The sequence below is a fragment of the Pteropus alecto genome, unplaced genomic scaffold, assembly GCF_000325575.1.
Source record: "Pteropus alecto unplaced genomic scaffold, ASM32557v1 scaffold79, whole genome shotgun sequence".
NCBI lineage: Eukaryota > Metazoa > Chordata > Mammalia > Chiroptera > Pteropodidae > Pteropus > Pteropus alecto.
The window spans coordinates 8,614,814-8,634,399 of NW_006494612.1; the positions used below are offsets into that span (position 1 = coordinate 8,614,814).

At 34.7% G+C, this 19,586-nt stretch overlaps 1 protein-coding gene across 1 annotated transcript in view; it reads right to left on the bottom strand.

The window, feature by feature from the left end:
• HS3ST5 (heparan sulfate-glucosamine 3-sulfotransferase 5) overlaps positions 1 to 6,303 on the bottom strand; it is a 94,586-nt gene extending 88,283 nt beyond the window's left edge. The window contains exon 1 of the mRNA XM_006926096.1: positions 6,190 to 6,303. The gene's annotated coding sequence lies outside the window, so the exon portion shown is untranslated. The remainder of the gene's footprint in view (positions 1 to 6,189) is intronic.
• Between the last annotated feature and the right edge of the window lie 13,283 nt (positions 6,304 to 19,586).

Sequence of the window (19,586 nt, forward strand, 5' to 3'; positions counted from 1 at the left end):
TCCCCCTCTCTCCTTCCCTCTCCCTCCTTTCCTTCCTTCCTTCCTTTCTTCCTTTCTCTTTCTCTTTCTCTCTCTCTTTCTTTCTTTCTAAAAATTAAACACAATTTATTTCACTGTTGCAATGTTACTTAACTTCAGTTTTTGTTGCTTAATGGTTTCCATGTCTTTTATCTCTAATTAATTTATAATGCTTTTTGAGAGAGTGTTTGAGTTCTTATTCTCTGTAAATCTCCCTAGCAAGAAGTTATGAAATAGTTGGCAATCAGTTTCACTTGTTTAATGAATAAATGCAAAATGCTGCTATAGGCTTCTTGTAAAATTAGGATGAAAGCTATTCAGTTATGTTTGTAACTTGTGATATTTAGAACAGCAATTTATGTATGTGAGGCAATTTTCCCGAGTTTCACAAATCTGTTTTAATTTTTAAGTTCTTAGTAAAATTATAGATTATAAAATATGAGCCGAATATATAAGACTTATGTTAAAACTTGACTGCGATGTAAACTTGGGTACTATTGGAATAAACAAACTAGTGCATATTCATTAAATTAATATTAATTTTCTGAAAGTTTCTTACTAGCAGAAGTTCAATAATTTCTAAACAAAATTTAAATTATTTCAAAAATAAGTTCAGAGAAAAAAAGACAAGTATGCAGCAGTTCAGAGTCTTTATTTTATAAATCAAACATATATTTCAGCTTCTAATATTCTGTACAAAGGGCATAGAATTTGGAACTCAACAAGACCTGAGCTGGAAACTTGGTTCTGCTATTTATTGGGTGTGCCATCTTATGTCAGTGACTCAATGCCTTTGACTCTTAAATTTCTCACAGGGCAAATGAGAGTATTAATATCCAATTCCTTTGAAAACACCTTAGATGAATAAAGCTCTTTTGAGCTGTTTATTAGGATAAGGAATTTAAAGTCCCTAGGGCATCTAGCCCAGTACCTGGCATATTAATAAGTGGTAGCTATTATTATTGTTTTTGTTTTGCGAGTTTTTCTTTTTCCCTCATTAAGTTCTGTCTTTTTGAAGGCAACTATCTTCCCTAATAGTTAAAGAGCAGGAGGACAGGAGTCTCAAAGATCTGGGTCTGAATTGTGACATTACCTTTTTTTTACTAGTTTAGTAAGCTATTTATTAACCTATCTATAATTGTATAAAAGGATGTATAGGGAAAATGAAATCTCTTTGCAGGGATGGATATTCTGAAGACTAAGAATGATCTATTTTAAAGTGTCTCGTATAGAGCAGGCACTCTATGAACAGTAAATATTACAATTCTTATGAGTCTTCTCCCAGACAGGTACCATCCTGAGATATATTGAAGAACCCAAGTTCACAAATATTTTTTAGGGAATAGAAGTAAGTAAATTTTTCTATTATATTTCATTACTTTGCAGAAAAACAGAATTATAAAATTATTCCTATAAATAATATTTGTATAGTGATTTATAGTTTATAAAATACCTTTATAACTTAGGAATACACTCTAAAAATATTCCTCAAATTTGCCATTTGTGGTTGTATTACACCAACAATTATCCTTACGACCCATTTTACCATCAAGCTGCTTAATAATTAACAATAATGATAAACTGCAAATATTAAAGAGGCTATTAAAAAAAGTTAAGTATGTTATTGTCATAGGTCTATAATTTTCAAAATATCTGACATTTTAAATTGGTCAGATGAAATCGAGCAATCGATCATAGATTTTCCATCTCAGCAGTAGATCTTGGAAGTAGAGGTCTTCCCTAAGCAAGCATTGACAAAAGACACTTAGAAAAGTGGTTTCTTAATTTTTCTTTGTCATCTTGAATATAGTTTAAAATATCAGCTAGGTTGCCTGTTCTCATTCAGGTTAAAATACAATTTAAAAAAATTTGGTAAGTGGTTTCTGGAACTTATCATGTAAACAAAGGAAAAGAAAGAATATAGGTATACTCATACTAAATAACTTTCTTAAATCTAAATACATGCATTGGGTTGTATGCTGAGATTAATGACATCTAAATGCAGTAGGAATGCAATTAAATGCTAGGAAATGAAAAGCATCTTCCAGTTTTATATGATAGCTGTTTTTACTATCACAATAACTGAAACACATGCTTAATAACTTATCAAATACATCTACTTCCCTTCAACATTGACAAGGTCAAAACCAAACATCAGCAACAACTTGAAGTACCATTAATTCCTCTGAAAAACTTTTGAAGAGACTGTTTCCAGAAGCAACAAGCTGGATCCCCTGAGGCCTTTAGAGTGTTTCAGGTACTCTGGGAGGTGCATGTGTACTGTTAGAACCATGTGTTTAAGGAAAGTATTATTCTTAATCCTTGAAACGAGTAGCTTGCAATACAACCATTCCTTATACAAGGTATATGGCTCCATATGCAATAGCCCTGATTTCCAACCTTTTGTCCTATGTGCGATCCTTGGTTTAGTTATTATGGTTATCATACTTGCATTATAAAACATGATGTAACATATTATAAGGGTAATTGCTACTTGGTAACTGATAACTGAACACCTTTGGCTCAGCGCTTGTACTAGAATAGTCTGTCTTTTCAAGATCTGCTCCCAGAATCCCTCCATAGGCATGGTGTTTCTTTGTCTTTGATCTTTGCTTCCTCTCATTGCTTCTACCTTCCTCCCATCATCTGCTAGAGATTTCAAACCTTTTGGGGACTTCTTAACTATTTCAGTGTTTATATTTACCAGACCCATAACTATTGTTTGTTTATAGCTTCAATGATAATTTCAAAGCCATTTCACAAATAAAATATTTTGATACTCATGATAATGTCATATGAAATGAGGAAATTGAGGCATGAGGCAGTTATACGATTCGCCTGAGTCACTTGAAGCTGGTGTCAAGAGTACCTGCCTCGTGACTCTGAATCTGGGCCTTGTGAAACCTCTATTACATCATCCTTTCTTGGTCTTTGGATTAGACTTGCATCGGAAATTCTTTCTCACCAGCTGTTTGATTTTTAAATGTGTTGGGTGTTAAACTCTTTGAATTTTAGCTTCCTTGTTGGTAACTGGGGGGTAACAATACCTAATTCATAGAGTACTTTGAGGAGAAAATGGAATGATGTATGCAAAGTAAAAATCCTAAAATAAAGTAAGCATTAAAAAATGTTAGTTCTTCCAAAACCATCTCTTGGTGATACTTCACCTAAAGGTAGTTCCTTTGGGTCTACAGAGGATCTCTGTTACTCTGTAATTCAGTGGTGGGCCAGGAGGGCAGAGAATATTTAATGTGTCAGTAGGGCAACAAAATTTAATTTAACCAAGGATTTATCAGTCATCTACTACATCCCAGCACAGTGCTAAGTGCTTCAGATCCATAAACGAAGCAGCAGCAGCCAAGGAATTTTGGCAGCAACAAGAACAAGACTTGATGATTTCCTAGTAAATGAAGAGATTCCAAGAAGACTAGTCTGCCAAGTTTAACAGAGCTCTTGGTAAATTCTCCATTCAAATAGAATACAATGATTTTAAAGCTTATAAAGTTTATAGTTTACTCGTTTTTTTGTTAATTGAAAACCTGTTATTCATTTGCTAGAAATATTTATTCACTGAAATTCCAAATTTAATGTTCATTTCTTTACAACTCAAATTATGTTATACTGCACAATCAGATCAAATTTGCCCTGGTTTTTCCAAATTCTGTTAAAAATTTAAATTTTATCACTCTTTATGAAAGTGTCTCCCCCATTCCTTTCTCAATGAAAATTAAATTCATAATAATTACATGTCAGGTAGGAGAGCCACTTTACCCCACAAGAAAAAACTATATGTGGATCAGCCCTGTGTTAAGTTTAAACAGGTTAGAAACAGGGCTGGATTTATTAAGTTTGTTTTTTTTTAAGTGCTAATTTGACAGTAAATATATATATATTTATATACATGGTTTCCATTAGAGCTTATCATTGCCGTAGCTGACAGGTATGAGAGCATTTTTTTTTTTAATTTAAATTTTTTATTTTTTAGTAAAGTAGAGTCCTAGCAGTTCCACTTCTGGGTATTTATTTGAAGAAAACAAAAACCACTAATTTGAAAAGATATATGCACCCCTATGTTCATTTCGGCATAATTTACAATAGCCAAGATATGGAAGCAATCTAAGTGTCCATCAATAGACAAATGGATAAAGATATGGTATATACACAATGAAATATTATTTATCAATTAAAAAGAATAAAATCTTGTCATTTGGAACAAAATAGACAGATCTAGAGGGTATTATGCTAAGTGAAGTAAGTCAGATAAAGACAAATACCGTATGATTTTACTTATATGTGGAATCTAACAACACCAAAAAAAAACCAAATGGACAAACAAAACAAAACCCCCCAACAATGACTTATAGAAACAGATCAAATTGATGTTTTCCAAAGGGGATTAGGGGGGAGATGGGCAAAAAAGATGAAGGGGGATATAGTCAATAATGTTGTGATAACTTTGTACAGTGACAGATGGTTACTAGACTGAGTGTGGTGATCACATACTAAGGTATATAAATATTGAATCACTATGTTGTACACGTGAAACTAATATAACATTGTATAGTCTACTCTTAAATGGCACATTCCACCCAGCCCCAAAGTGTTATTTTTGTATTCAATCTACATTATTACATGGGGCGAGAGAGAGCACAGAAGAGCCAGTCTCAGAAGAAACTAGAAATGAAGGGTTAAAAATGTGTCAGAAGTTTTTGCTTTGTTTCCATTATCGTGTCATCTAGATTATAAAATACCCAAGGGTAGGAAGAGCCATTTGATATTTTATCCATCCTTCTTCTTTGGTGACTGGGAACAGAAATATTTGTTGAAGTAAATTTTAGCCTGCATCAGACAAAAAGGAGTTATGACTCCACCCCCTCTGGATTAGTTCATAAGAAAAGTATTTACAGTCAACTAAAAACATTTCACATTGCAAATAGTCTTTAAAAAGTCAAATCTAATGAAATTTCAGCATAATTTGGTTAAAATTGTAAGATTAGAGGAGAATAAATTTCATCATTATCAATAGTAACCACTGGGCACCTGTGCGTGAGGCAACTTGCAGAGTGAAACAGTCCAGGGTTTAGGATCATACATTTCGGTTCTCATTCTGCCTCTTCTCATAATTTTAGCCAGTGTCCTGACTTTTCAGAGCTGCAAGGTTCCTGTTTTTAGAATGAGAATGATGCTATCTATTTTGTAGCATTATTGTGAAAATTGAGATGAAATATTACTGTGTATACAGGAATAGATAGGTAATGCTTTTTAGTGCTTGATATGTATTAGACTGTTCTAAGCCTTTTTTATTTATTAGCTCATTTAAACTTTACAATAACTCAAGGAGATAGATAGAAATACTATTTCCATTATAGAGATGAGGAAATTAAGGCACGAAAAATTTTTTAAAACAACCTTGCCAAGGTCACCAACTAGTAACTGGCTGAGCAGGAACTCAAACTCAGGCACTCTAGCTCCAGAGTCGGTGTTCTTTACCAGTTCTCTTTGTTGCCTCACTTCATCAGAGCAGCTCATCACATGCCCATTTTCCTTTGCCTTGGATTCTGGTATACAAAAATGTGACAGGTCTTGCCTTTCCAGAAATAAATAGTTATTGAGGACGCAGGACATATGCATAAAGAGAGAAAAGCAATACATGAATCATGTTGTCAGATGCCAGAGGAAGTGTATAATTACAAGTTCTACAGAAGTTTGGAAAAGAGCAAATATGGAGATGGGGAAATCATCAAGATTTTGTAATGCAGATGGAACTTGACTTAGGGAAAAAAAAGGAAAACAGATAAAACCAGCAAAGAAGAGTGGGGAAAGTTATTCCTGACAGTGGGGTCAGTGAGGACAAAGTCTCTTTGTGTTCAGGAAATAAGGCTCAGTGTCCACGGAGAGGAAGGTTTCTATACAGGAACACTGATATTAGAGAGTGGGAAGCAGTACAAAGTCATTTTGTAATATGTTTTAAAAACCTAAGAGTAAGGAGGACTTCCTGTTGGAGAGCCACTGGGGTTTATGAGTGGCTGTGTGCACGTGTGCATGTGTGCCACATCGGCCAAGCAAGTGCTTTCAAAAGGCCGATGAGACGGCAGGAGTATAATGTGGATGGGACTGGGAAAAGTCAGATAACAAACTGCAAGATCACAGAGAAGTCTTCAGTACACATACCTACATTCAGACACTTCTCAATTATTCCAGCGATGATTATCTGGTTGGTGAGTATTCCATGGCCTCGCCTCACCTACCACCTGTCCTTTGGGCTGGTTCCCTGCTTGTTAGCACCTGAGGGTAGATGGAAGCAAAGTGGTTTTTCAATTAGTCTTTTTTCCCCTCTTCTGTTCCTTAGTAGCTGTGGTTAAACATTTGTTTTGGGAAGGAGAGATATATTATGGATGATCAGACCTTTTTTTTTAATGGTACTTCCAGTCTTTTATTGAACAACTTGCTGATGAAGAACAGAACTCACATTTGAGCCTAACCTTGGAATATGTAATTGTTAATTCCCTTTGATCTGAGATGGACTTGTAAATTGGGGGCTACCCACATGTACTTTCAGATAGTGTTCTTGTAGCAGAACCTTGGTTCTGCTGAGGTTTTTAGATGAAAGTGGTTAAATGTACTCTCCTTAAAAAATGCTAATAGTACATACCTCCAGACTGACATTTATAAGGCCATATGATGATTATCCATATCAATTATTCTTACTTTTGTTACTACTTGAATATATTAAGCAAATGCTGCTTCTTCCTAAGTCAAATATAAATTACCAGGAGACCTGAGTAATTCTCTAACAGCAGAGTACATGTTTGGCTCTAAAACTAAAGTGAAATGGGAAAAATGAAACAAATTGCAATGTGAAACTCTTTTTTAAAGCAGCATTTCATTATTTCAGGCTATTATTAAGAATGTATATGACATCTAAATAAATTATAAGAGCCCAGTCCCAATACATCTCTTTCACTAGTATGTGTCTGAATATAGTAGACATAAAAATTATTCTAGTCCAAAATGGCTAGAATATTCATCTTGAATATCTGTCTTTTACTTGGGCCCATTGTATGCAAATATATTTAGGGTGCAACGCACACACACACACACACACACATACAATACTTTCAAGAAAAGGAAAATAACTTAAAAATTTATATACTTGGTTAATAGCCAGCTATCAAATCTACTGATTCTTTTCTCTGATTAACACACTTTCACACATTATTTTCAGTTCTTCCACTTGAATCTTTGTCAAGTCTTCACCTCACAATCCCAACATTGCCTATTTCTAGAGAAATAAGAAAACGAGTAGAAAAAAGTTCATTCAGTTATTCCAGAATGGCACAGTTCATTAGTGTCCACCCATTAGCCCCAAAACTGGTTCCATTGCTTGTGAGAACTTCTTGGCACCTTCACAGGCCTGCTGACATTAACATAAAATAAAACAAAACAAAGCCTCAACTCCTTCTGAATTTGTTTGGTAAACGAGAATTATTACTAAAGTTCCCAAATAATTATGATTATGAATAATTAAAATGTTAAACTCAAGAGGGCACTCAACATTCATTACACTGTGTAACTCATGCCCTAAGGGTAGTACCTGCAATTAGTTCAGTTTTACAGCAAAAGAAAAATATAACAATCAGTAATTGCAGGTGTTTATAGTATAAGGAAGAAAACAAGCTAACTTGCCTTTAGATCACCTTTTCCCATCTAGCAGAGGCATTTCTCTCTATTCTTAACATTTGTAGTAATTCCACAACACAGAAAAGCAACAGATAACAAGAAAACATATTTCAAATCTGTATGTAGATGCACTTCAGCTTTATTAGCTGTTCTAATTGAGTAGATTAAAGTAGAAGGTAAGATATAACAATGATGGTTTTAAAAGAGTCTTTAAAAGATATTTTATAAAATTTATCAATATGTTTATTCATTTAATTTACAAACATTTATTAAGCACCTATCATGTGTCAGGGTTTAGGTTAAGTACTAGTTACATTGCAGTATAAGAATTAGCCAATGGTTGCTTTTTAAACTCATACGAACTTATGTATACAAATTTGAATATACCAATATATTTGTATATTCTTACAAATATAAAGTGTGGTATATATATCTGTAATTTACAAAATGAAGTTTTCAAAGTGTTATTCTTTATTATTCTTGAAGTTGCGATAAATTATTGTAATCAAAAAATTAAATCATAAAATTATTTATATTTTTCTCTCTCAGAGCCTCCTCTATAAAAAGTGTATATGTATGTACTACATTTATTTTATTTTTCAGTAATAAATGCTTTATAATTATTAGGGAATTTTTTTTGGATGTTTATGGAACTAAAATATAGTCAAGTTGGATATGGTTTAGCAAATAGTAAGTACAGTTTTGTATTTACGAGACTGTAGTAAAGCAGATTTTTTTGCTCTGAGTCAATACCAAATTGACAATCATGACCCAGGAAAGGGTTGCCTTTTACTAAATGCCTTTTCAGAGAGATACATTTTGTCTTTCATATAAGTAGAGGAAAGAATTCATTAGAAAGGTAGAATGAGTGATTTCAGAATGATAAATCTCAAGTTACCAATTCCATTTTTAATGATTAGTTTCCAGAGTCTTATATTTAATATTTTAGGTTATTTAAATGCTTATATATAATATAAATATAACTTGCTAAATCTTGATGTTACCGAATCATACATTTTGAAATTAGTTAATAAAATAGCTCAAAAAGTGCTGTGAAATTTTAAAATAAATCAGGATCCCTTGAATCTTTTGTTGGTTTCAGTTGTGAACCCATTTATATTAAGTATGACTGTGGGGTCTCTGGCATAGCTATTATGTAATAGAATCAAATATTAATATATCATTGTGTTTCTTTTTGCATACGATAGATCCTTTAATCTACCGGGCAATAATAGTCTATAACCAAAGAGATGACTGTTTAAACTTTAAAGGAATCTAAATTTTATAAGTAAATGTTGCCCTTAATACATTTAGGAGGAACAACTGTTTTTGGCAGATGATTCATATATAAAGCAAGCCTCTGCACCTCACTTTCTTTGAGTTAATATGATAACATAACCAGAAAGTGTTTTAAAGGAAATGTTCTGATTTTAACTTCTATTTTGACAAACAACATGGTCTACATATACAGGAACCAAGAGAGTGGATAGTAACGTAGAAGTATTTTTCCTGGTCTACAGAATATGAGGATCTTCTAAAATGCTCACAATAGCCATCTGAAGTGAGTTTCCTGGTGCTGTGAGAAACTACGTCCATGAACACCCTACAGTGCTTGATGTGCAAAACTGCTAAGTTGTGCACTTTATTAATGATATTCCTACCATTTATTAGGTATTGAATGTGTATTAGGCACTGAACTAAATGTCTAATGAGGTGGTATTCTTAGGCCCATTTTACAGAGGAACAAAGTGAGGCTTGGGCAGGCTGAGCCACTTGCCCAGAGTCACAAAATTAGTAAACAATGGAGCAGGATGTGAAGCCTTACTCTGCAGCTCTGTACCTCACTGTCCTCAGCCCTCCATCTCAGAGGTCTAAGGAAGGCATTCTCAATTGTGAGATGCTTACAACCACCACCACCACAGCAAAATACTTCCCCTTTGCATAATAGTGTGAGTTAATTAAAAAGTGGCTTGACTATTAAAATCTGTTGCCCCCAATATTAGTATCCTCTCATACCAAGATATGCAGAATTTTCAAATATTTTATTAAAACCTAGGCCTTCTACTCTCCAATGAGCCCTTATAGTTGGAGGATTCTGTTCCCATCATTCTCTGACATCAGCTCAACCTTCCGCACTCCCTCCCATTCTGTAGGAATTTTAATTCTGAGCAGGCTATAAAATCAGACTCAGCTTATACATCCAGTGAAGTTGTGTAGAATATTTCTCTGTTTTTTCTTCCACACTAGTACTATTATGTGGCATACCAGGATGCCTTTAAGCAATATAGTATCTCAATTACCTCAACTGCCATCTGTTTCTGTTTTTTTCAGTCCTGCTCCCTGGTTCCCTAAACGATGAATGATATTCCCTCTCAAGAGCTAGGACTTAGGCACATTCTCTGCAAAGAATATAGGTAACAAATACAGATATCCCTCCTATTTAGATATTAGATAGTGATCAAAGCCAATTAACTATCGATTTTTAGTTTAGCATTTCAACTATCAGTTATCGCTTTAACTCTGGACATTCTCAGAAGGTCTGAAGGATTGGAACCATCACAAAATAACCATAATGAAGAGGTATTTTGAGGAGCAAGAAGGGGGAGACATGCAGGAGCATCTGCTTCGTTAATCTTGCTAAGGCCTTTAAATACCATCTGTTTTCTCTTCTTTTCTGGCGACCATTTCTCCTAGGCGAAACAATTTTAAAAGGACTGGGGGGAAAAATAACTTGAGAAACTAGTTTGAGATTTTAATTCTTTATTTCATCTGCCAGACAGTGCAACACAGTTAACTGCAGCAAGTGTTCCTAATAGATAAAGGAATTGTTCCTTCACATATAATTATGCTGACTCTAACAGTAGACATCGCCAACCATATCATCTTCATACTATTAGAAGTGCTAGTAAGTCTGAAAAGAATCCATTTCGAGGAGGGTCAAAGCTACTTTTATTTTACTTCAAACCAGGGTTATCATGGCATAAAAATGATAATTCTTTTGGGGGAACAATTTTTGGACTATAAAAAAAGTATCAAAGGGTAAATGAAACTGACTGCTATGACTGGCAGTAAGTTCAGGCATTTGGTGTTCTTTTGTGTTTGCTTTGGAATGTTAAACAGGTTGTGTTCTTTTTAAAAGAAAGCATTTTATTCAGAACATTCTCCCATGAAAGCCCTCTTTGACAAAGTGTCATTTTTTGATATATTACTACATGTCTGCCCACGTTTTATATTCAAAAAAGGTAAGCAATGTTTTAACAACTTTTGACAAGCATGGGGAATTAAACTTCCACAGAGTCGACTCTTAATGTAATGCTATAGAATGTTATATTTTCTATTTTGTACTTCTTCAGGGCACTATATTTTAAATTATATCAATTTCTGATTGAAAAAAGTTCAGAGAAATTAAAGATGAGTAATTAGAACAGAAAAACTTCAATTCCTCAATAAAATGTTTTAAGCATATAATTCTGAATTGTTCAAAGAGCTACAGATATAGATATAAGTCACAGGAGAGAAATTCAAAGAATTTTCTAGCTGAAAATATCAACAAATTCAGTTATCTCTTAATTATACTTACGTGTTACCTACAAATCATAAATTTCAAAATCCTATCATCCTGCCCACTGGAAATCTCACATGGATAACCACAAGCACCTCAAGTCAACAAACTGCTCTTCATCCTGTGCCCCTCTGACTGTGACACTACATGACTAGGGTCTTGATTGCTCTCCAGCCTCATCTATCTCTACTCCATCCCGTTCTCGCTCATTCATTCATCCAGAGCTTCTTCCAGTTCCTTGAATACCTCATGTTCTTGCTTCTCTCTGCCTAGATCACTATACCAATCAGCCTGGCTAATTTCTCCTCTTTTCGGTCTATGGTTGGATGTCACTTTCCTCAGGAAAATTTCTCTGATAATTCTCTCTCCAGGAGTCCCTTCTCAGGTCCTGTAGAACCCTGTTCTCTCCAGTCCGAGTCCCTGTCAAGCAGTGATGTCATTGTCTCTTTATTTGCCTATATCCTCAATAGACGGCCAGCTCCACAAGGGCTCAGACCATATCTGTCTTGTTCGCTATTAAATATCTGCTGCTGGGACTGGTAAGCAGTGTCCTGGATGCTCTCAAACTTCATTAAAAAGATTAATGAATCACTGGAGTGAGAAGTTCATACAGGAATAATTATTTTTTTCCTTTTGTTGATAACACAACATGGCCACTGTTAAACATGGCCACTTTAAAAAATATTAACTATTTGAGTTTGCATGTGTTAATATTGATATTCCCATTCGATTATTTCATTTAGCTGGAACAAGTTTCATATTTTGGTTCAAGAGCTTTCTCATACCACCTCTCTCTATAAAAAAGTGTAAGGTGGAATGACATGCTTGTATTTGAGCTTATAATATAGACTTCTCCTGATAACAACAAGGGTAGACCGAAAGGGGGAGAAAGAATTAATGGAGACAAATGTATAACATCTGAAGGAGCTTAAGGTCTTGCTTTATATTGCTGTGTCATTATCATCTGATAACTTTTGGAGGGATGCTGCAACTGGAAAAGGAGAAAATTTAAAACTAGTACCCGTTCGGTCAATCAGAGAAATGGAGCTGGAGAAGAGGGCATCTTATGAATATTGTTGTTAGATAATCAACAGCTGTAATAATCAATATACTCTTGACAGTACCTTAAATCTAATAAAGCAGTTGTGGGTAACCAAATTATGATTATGACAAATTAGGGCAATTGGTTCAGGGTTCTTTGCATCCAAAATTCAAATAAATAATCAAAGCGAAATTGGATTAGCTGACCTCCTCAGATCCCCTCTCACATATAGGAGGCATTTATTAAGCATACCTCAAATAACATCATGACATAACTGCTTCTGTATTTCACAAATGCCTTTGGATAAGGAGAAGGGTGGATGGAGTTGGATGGGGGAAGGGTGGTTGGAGTTGGATGGGGGCAGATAGATATGAGGGGAAGAAGGCATAAGGAAGAGGAGGTGCTCTTTGAAAAGAGATAAGTGTAACTCTTATTAAAAAAAATGCCACAGCAGTACTTTTCTTAAGCCAAGATTAAAAATATGACGAGCTTATGGAACGTTACCTTCCACAGCAAAAGTAATATAAAACCAATTTTCGTTCCCACATAAATTACTTAACACACCTGCCAGACTAGTTTTATACATTAATACTGGCACTGATGGACCATCATATATAAAAGAGATTCTTTCTCTGTATTTCTTAATCTTCAGCCTTTCATATTTCTTTGTCTCTTTAGGAAATTCTTAATTCTTATTTTGCAATATATAGAAATAGTTCACCAGGAGCACACATGGAGTTTTCATTGGCTCTCTTCTGGGCTTCCTGGGGTCATCATGTAGATGATGGTAGAAAACAATTTCAAAGACAAAATAATGATGAATAAATTAAAGCACAATGTGTATGTATGTATGCATGTATATATGTATACACACACACATAGTCCCTATCTAAGAAATGCATTTGTTTTACTTAACTGTATTTTCATCTCAAGAACTGTTCACCCTCTCCTCACCTCTTTCCAAAATGCTTCTTTATAGCAATTCTCATTTCAAAAGGGTGCTTCAAACTGATTCTGGAGAATTTAAGTTCTCTCTGCTCTTTTGGCAATATACTTTTTATCAGATGAGCAGGAACAATGTGAAAACACCTGTCACAGTAATTTCAAATGTCTATCATCTGCAAATTATACATAAATGATCTATGGTTGCAATGTGGTCCTTGAATAGAGGACTTTTTTCAAGGAAGACAAACACATGCTATTGAAAATATAAAAGGGTACACTGTAAGAAAAAGCCACTTGTAGCATATGCGAAAACTTTCAGTTTTTGTTTTTATCAAAACGAAGAGAACATTTCTGAAAGAACTAGCCTTGCTTTTCATTCACCCAGAGCATTACATATACATGCACGCCTACTCCCAGGTATAGACATCATTCACTCAGCTCCACAGGCTGCGGCAGGAAACGGAGTTGGAGCTGGATTAGCAACAAAGCATTTACTGAATGCCTACTCAGAGTAAATGATAGATAATCTACACCCTCGCCCCACGCCATCCCTCCAAAACAAAGAAAGGCATAACTGTTAAACATGTAGACGTTTTCTAAAAAGCACAGAGAAAGGCTTTGGGTTATAAATCTATTTTTACATCCTACATACTAATTCTTTTTTGAGATCTTAACTTATATTCTAGTCATTCTCAGAAATTGGTGCTGCAAGATGATTCTATTGTGCAGCCAGATCTGAGAATCCTGCCCTGAGATTTGGTGACAAACTCCCTTCCTGTTTCTCATTTCTGTCATCTGTTCACATCTGCATTTCCTTCACGACTAAGTAGCTTTTTTTTTTTTTTCACCAGGGCTTGAAAGTTATATTTTCCTATCCCATCCCCCCTTCTGCTCTCAGAACTGTAATACGGTTCTACTGGTTTGCTTAGGAAACATTAGACATTTTAACATCCAGGTTTAAAGAAGTAAGTATGTAGCAAAGTAATGCTTCCATTTATTATCTAAAAGAATAACACTTGAAACAGCTTTTGACATGGGGGTTGCAATTTTCTAGGAAATAATAAGGTATGAAGGGCAATAGAGAACATATCCTTTTACCCTTTTAAATTCATAATATTTCAGACATAAACTTATGGGAACATAATGGTATGGTATTATAATCACTCCAGTATTCCTAAAGGTTTGACATTTTACAAGAATGTATATGATACTCAGGCGGGGTTCAAATGGGTCTAACCATCCTGTTGCTGTTTTGTAAAGCTACATGTTCTGTAGTAGTGTGGCTAAGGACAGCAATATCTAGCCCTCAAAAGGCAATAAAGAACAGTCTGGAATGTGCCTTATTTCTAAACTATGGTGGCACGTTATAGCACTCTTTGTCAGCACTTTATTGGTTTCACAAGAATAAAAACAAACACTGAGGTCTTTACTCTGAAATCTATTTCTAGAATTTATCTTACTAACAAAGGACTTAGTCCTGTGAGAGGTGTTCTAGTTATAAAAGAATTTCTCTTTGTAAAAGTTTATTTGCTATTTGAAAGGCTATATTTATTTGGTACTCTTAATTTATAAATATGCATTAAAAGCAATAAACTGTAAAATCATACTTTTCCATGATCCATATAATAAACCCCAAAGAAGGAAATTTACTGAAATAAGAATACTTTTTTGTAACTGGATAAAACTAGTTCATTTATGCATTTATATGGAAAGAACAAAAGAAAACCAAACTTTCATGGATGCAAAAAAAATTTTGGAGTAAGTCAATTTGCTTTCAGCAGTATTTCTAGTGGTTATTTACTTACCCCAATTGCATATTCATTGACATTTTCAAAAACAGTCTTACTTTTTCCTTTCTTACATTTAAGCATACAATGATAGGCAGCTCATATCAGTGCTTTCTTTAGTTGTTTGGATTTTGTTTTGTATATTCATAAACTTAGGTTGCCTCAAAACAATAAAGGAAAATAAAGCATATTTCCAAAGCAACAACAACAAAAATAACCCGTTTTACTACACTGTTACTGCAGAGATGTGTCTTGGTGAATGGAGTTTTAAATGTGAAAGATGCTTTATCAATCATAAACAAATCCATTTACCAACCAGCCCTGCATATGGGTGACAAATAATGACAAATACAACAAATAACAGGCTAAATGGCCACCAAACAAAAGAAAATCTACTCTGCAATTGTTTATGCAGCAAGAGTTCACACATTTTAGCCTGCATTCTTCTGTGCCAAGAGAGAAAAAGGGAAAAAGGGGGAATGCGCGCGCGCACGCACGCACGCACGCACGCACACACACACACACACACACCACTCCCCAACATTAGGGGGTTACCAGAACTGCCCTTTCAGATTTCCACAAATGTTAAGAAAGGACCTAGAAACAGGAAGGGGTCCCTTTCAGAAACGGGTCATTATAAAGCTTTGATTTCCTAACTTGTTTTAAAATATGATTTTCCTTTTTGTCAGGCTGAAATTCTTCAGAGACAAGGTTCAGGAAAGCAAATGAAACATTATGGGACAATGGATAGATGGAGGTGTACTTTTTAGGCTAAGAAAACTGTCTTTATATAAAGCCTGTCTTTCTAGAGGGGAGAGAGATGAAGAAGAAAGGCTTTTAGAGAATAAGGGTGATTAGCAGCTTTTCACAAAATGTCATGTCAAACAAGAGTTCTTCATGCATTTTTGAAAAATAAATGATCAATATTTACCATGAATGTGACAAGCTACTTGAAAGCATACATTTTCTTTGTCCATTTTTTTTCATATATTTAGCACAGGAACTGTGTGAATTACCCGAACAAGACCTTTCTGGGATGTGGGACATGGCGGGGACTCAAGCTCCTGCCACTTTTGGGTTCTTGTCATTGGACTCATTAACTCTCTCTAGAATGTAAGCTCAATGAAGATAGGTTAATTTTTTCCTGTTTTGCTTATTGCTCTATCTGTAGCACCTATAATCTTGCATGGCAGAAAGTAAATATGCAATAAATATTTGAGAAATGAATAAATGGATTTAGACCAGTCCCTCTGACTTTGGCTACTATATCTAGTTACCAATTCATTGAGATGTCATCATGTGTCAGACAATGTGCCAAATGCTAATTATTTAATATCTAATCATTTAATACTCACAATGGCTATATGATAAAAGCATTATCACCTCCATTTTAAAATTCGTAGTGAAGTACTAGAATTAGAATGAGGTAGTTGAATAACTTAAAGTCTTGCAACTTGTAGAAATTAGAGAAAAATTTCACCTTGTTTAAGTTCAAAGCTTAAGCTCTTACTTTACTATGCTAAATCCTAGTTCGATCCTGCTTAGTTAGTGACTCTGTTCCATCCATAGTCTTGGCCTTGTTTTTATTCTTGACCCTGGTCTTTTCTGAACTGCTCTAACTCTGGTCTGGGGATCCTGTACCGTGCTTGATGCAAGCTTTGCTTCAACACTTCAACATCCCCAGCACATCTTTGTGCTGTTATCTTAGGCAGCTTGGGCTGCCATAACAAAACACCATAGATTGTTGGCTTAAATGACACAAACTTATTTCACAGTTCTGGATGCTTCAAGTCCAAGATCATGGTGTCAGCACACTTAGGTTTTGGTGAGGCCTCTCTTCCTGGTTTGCAGATGGCTGCTTTCTCACTGTGTGCTCACATGGCCTTTCCTGGGTGCATGCATGTGGACAAAGACCTCTCTCTCTCTCTCTCTCTCTCTTTCTCTCTCTTTCTCTCTCCTGATAAGGCCACCAATCTTATTGAATTAGGACCTCACCCTTATGACCTTGTTTAACTTAAATTACCTCCTAAAAGGCCTGTCTCCAAACACAGTCACACTAGGGTCTAGAGCTTCAAAATTTGAATTTTGGGGGGGAAACAGTCCAGTCATAGCAGATGTCCTTCTGAACTAAATTATCTGGGACAGTAACAACCATATACATCCCATTTTCCTGCTTTTAATCATAAGATTCACTCTTACACTTGCAGGAATAACTCTTTTGTCACCTTTAGGGTTCTCGTAATGTTTTTGTCTCAGTAATTTAGATATTAAAATATGTGTATCTTGGTCAAACATATCCTGGATTTGAAGAACTGTTCTAACTTGTCATTCTGTGAATGCAATCTTCCAACGGTAAACTCTCATGGGTTTCTTGATTTTTCCAGGGCCTTCATCCTGGCCATTCCATGATCAGAGTTAGCATACAGAGGAAAACACAGACTCAAGGGTCATACACCTGAGTGCTAACCCTCTTTCTATCTCTGTGACTTAAAGAGCATTGTGAAATTTACAAAATATATATTTTAAAATTATTGTTTTTCTAAATCTACCAGGTTATAGATACCTCCTGATTCCCAGAGGACAATTTCAGAAGTATCATGTGGCTTAATATACTTTCCAATGGACTTCACATCTATGTGCTACTTTCCTACATATAACTTTGAGAATCCCTGTTCTGAGTAGACAATGACAATAAAGTCAATACAACTTTAAATTATTCCTTGGGATATCCAATCTATTTCTAAAGACTTTCCAATTGGACCATCAAATCTGAAATCATACTGTGACCTATTTATTACAAAGATTCTTTACTACAGGAAAAAAATACAAAGCCTACGACAGTCTCTTTTTAGTAACAATAGCCTTGTTCTCTAAACTTGTATTAAGTTTCTGTTGGGTGTCAATGAACCTTGTAGAAGAGTACAAGTATATGGCATCATGACATGCATCGAAATGTTATTGTAGACATGACTAAAATGTAAAAGTGTCCCGGTGCAGCAATATGAACATTTTAACGAAAACTTTCCTATTTTGGCAAAATAGATTTCCATAAACCGTTTTTCTTCAGGGAAGTCTGAATGTGTGTGCATGTGTGTGTGTGTGTGTGTGTGTGTGTGTGTTATGTACACATGCTGTCTTGAATTGTAAAGTTCCTCTGGAGGGGAGATATTTCTTTATATGTTTTATTAGTATAATTACATTTTAAGATATAATAGTTTTTTAACATATGATTAAAACTATTACAATATAAGTATCCACAGTAAACACAATGCCATTATTTAAAACAGAATGTATGCAAGTCACATACATTGTAATATTAATAGGCATATTTTAGAAATATTGTAAAAAGTTATCACTATTAGATTTTCACATAATTACTTACAAATGTAAAATACAAATTATTTATTTCGTAAGCTACTATCGGTACTAAATTTAGATGATAATGCAAAATTTAAGTAGAAAAGTATTTTTTGGAATTTTTTTCATCATTCAATAAAGAAAATAAAGTTTTCTGTTGTTGAGTCACACTGATGATTAACTTAATTTAATTTCAATTTCTCTAAAAAACAAACTATATATTTCTTTATAATTGTAGAGAAGAGTTCTAGATAAGGAACTTGAAGATATAAGTCCTTGCTTTGGTTCTGACATTAAATAGCTCTGAAACTTCAGACAGACTATTAAATCTCCTGAGTCTTTCTAACCGCAAATGGAGAGGATAAGATTAGATAGGCTCTGAAGTCCTTACACGTTCTCTCCCTGTGATTCAGGTGGTTATTCCTATTACGAGAGCCAATAGAATTAATCTCCATGAACAGAGAAAATTATCCTTCACAAGGTCACAGTGGCTAACCTTGCCATTATTAAACAGAATGCTCCAGGTGACATCCTGCAGTTAGTTACTCCAGCCCAACAGAAGCCACACTTGATGATTCCTTACTCTTTGAAGTTCATTACTTATAATGGTTTTTTGCCAACTACTGAGGTTGACACCCACCCCATAAGGTACTAATATATCTCTCAGGAAAGATTTACTGGATTCCTCCACTACACCAAGCCACATCTCTTTTCATATTAGTTTACACAAGGTTAAATAAAAAATTTCTGTCATAGCATTTAGTACAATAGGTAGTTACAGATCAATCTATGTATTAGTTACACACCTATTTATCATGTCTGTCTCTATCTTTAGGGTGCAAATACCAGGATAACTAAGACTAGGCTAGTTTTTTTGTTTTTGTTTTTTCTAATTTGGTCTTTATTTTTTCAAGGAAATAAATGAACATACCTTAAACAGACAGTGCAATAGGGCTTATTAGGGAAAACAGCAGCATGCTGCCCACTCCAACACCATTTTCAGCTCTCTACAAGTAACTACTTTCAATTCCTCCAGCTGAATATTTTAGCATTTTTGACTATCTTTGTAAATATTATGGTTATATTACTTTTCCTTGAATTATTAGTTTTAGGCATTGAATACTGATTTCCCTCTTGGAAGGCTTTATTCTCCTTTCACCCCCCTCCACCACATGTCCCACACAAACACTTCCTA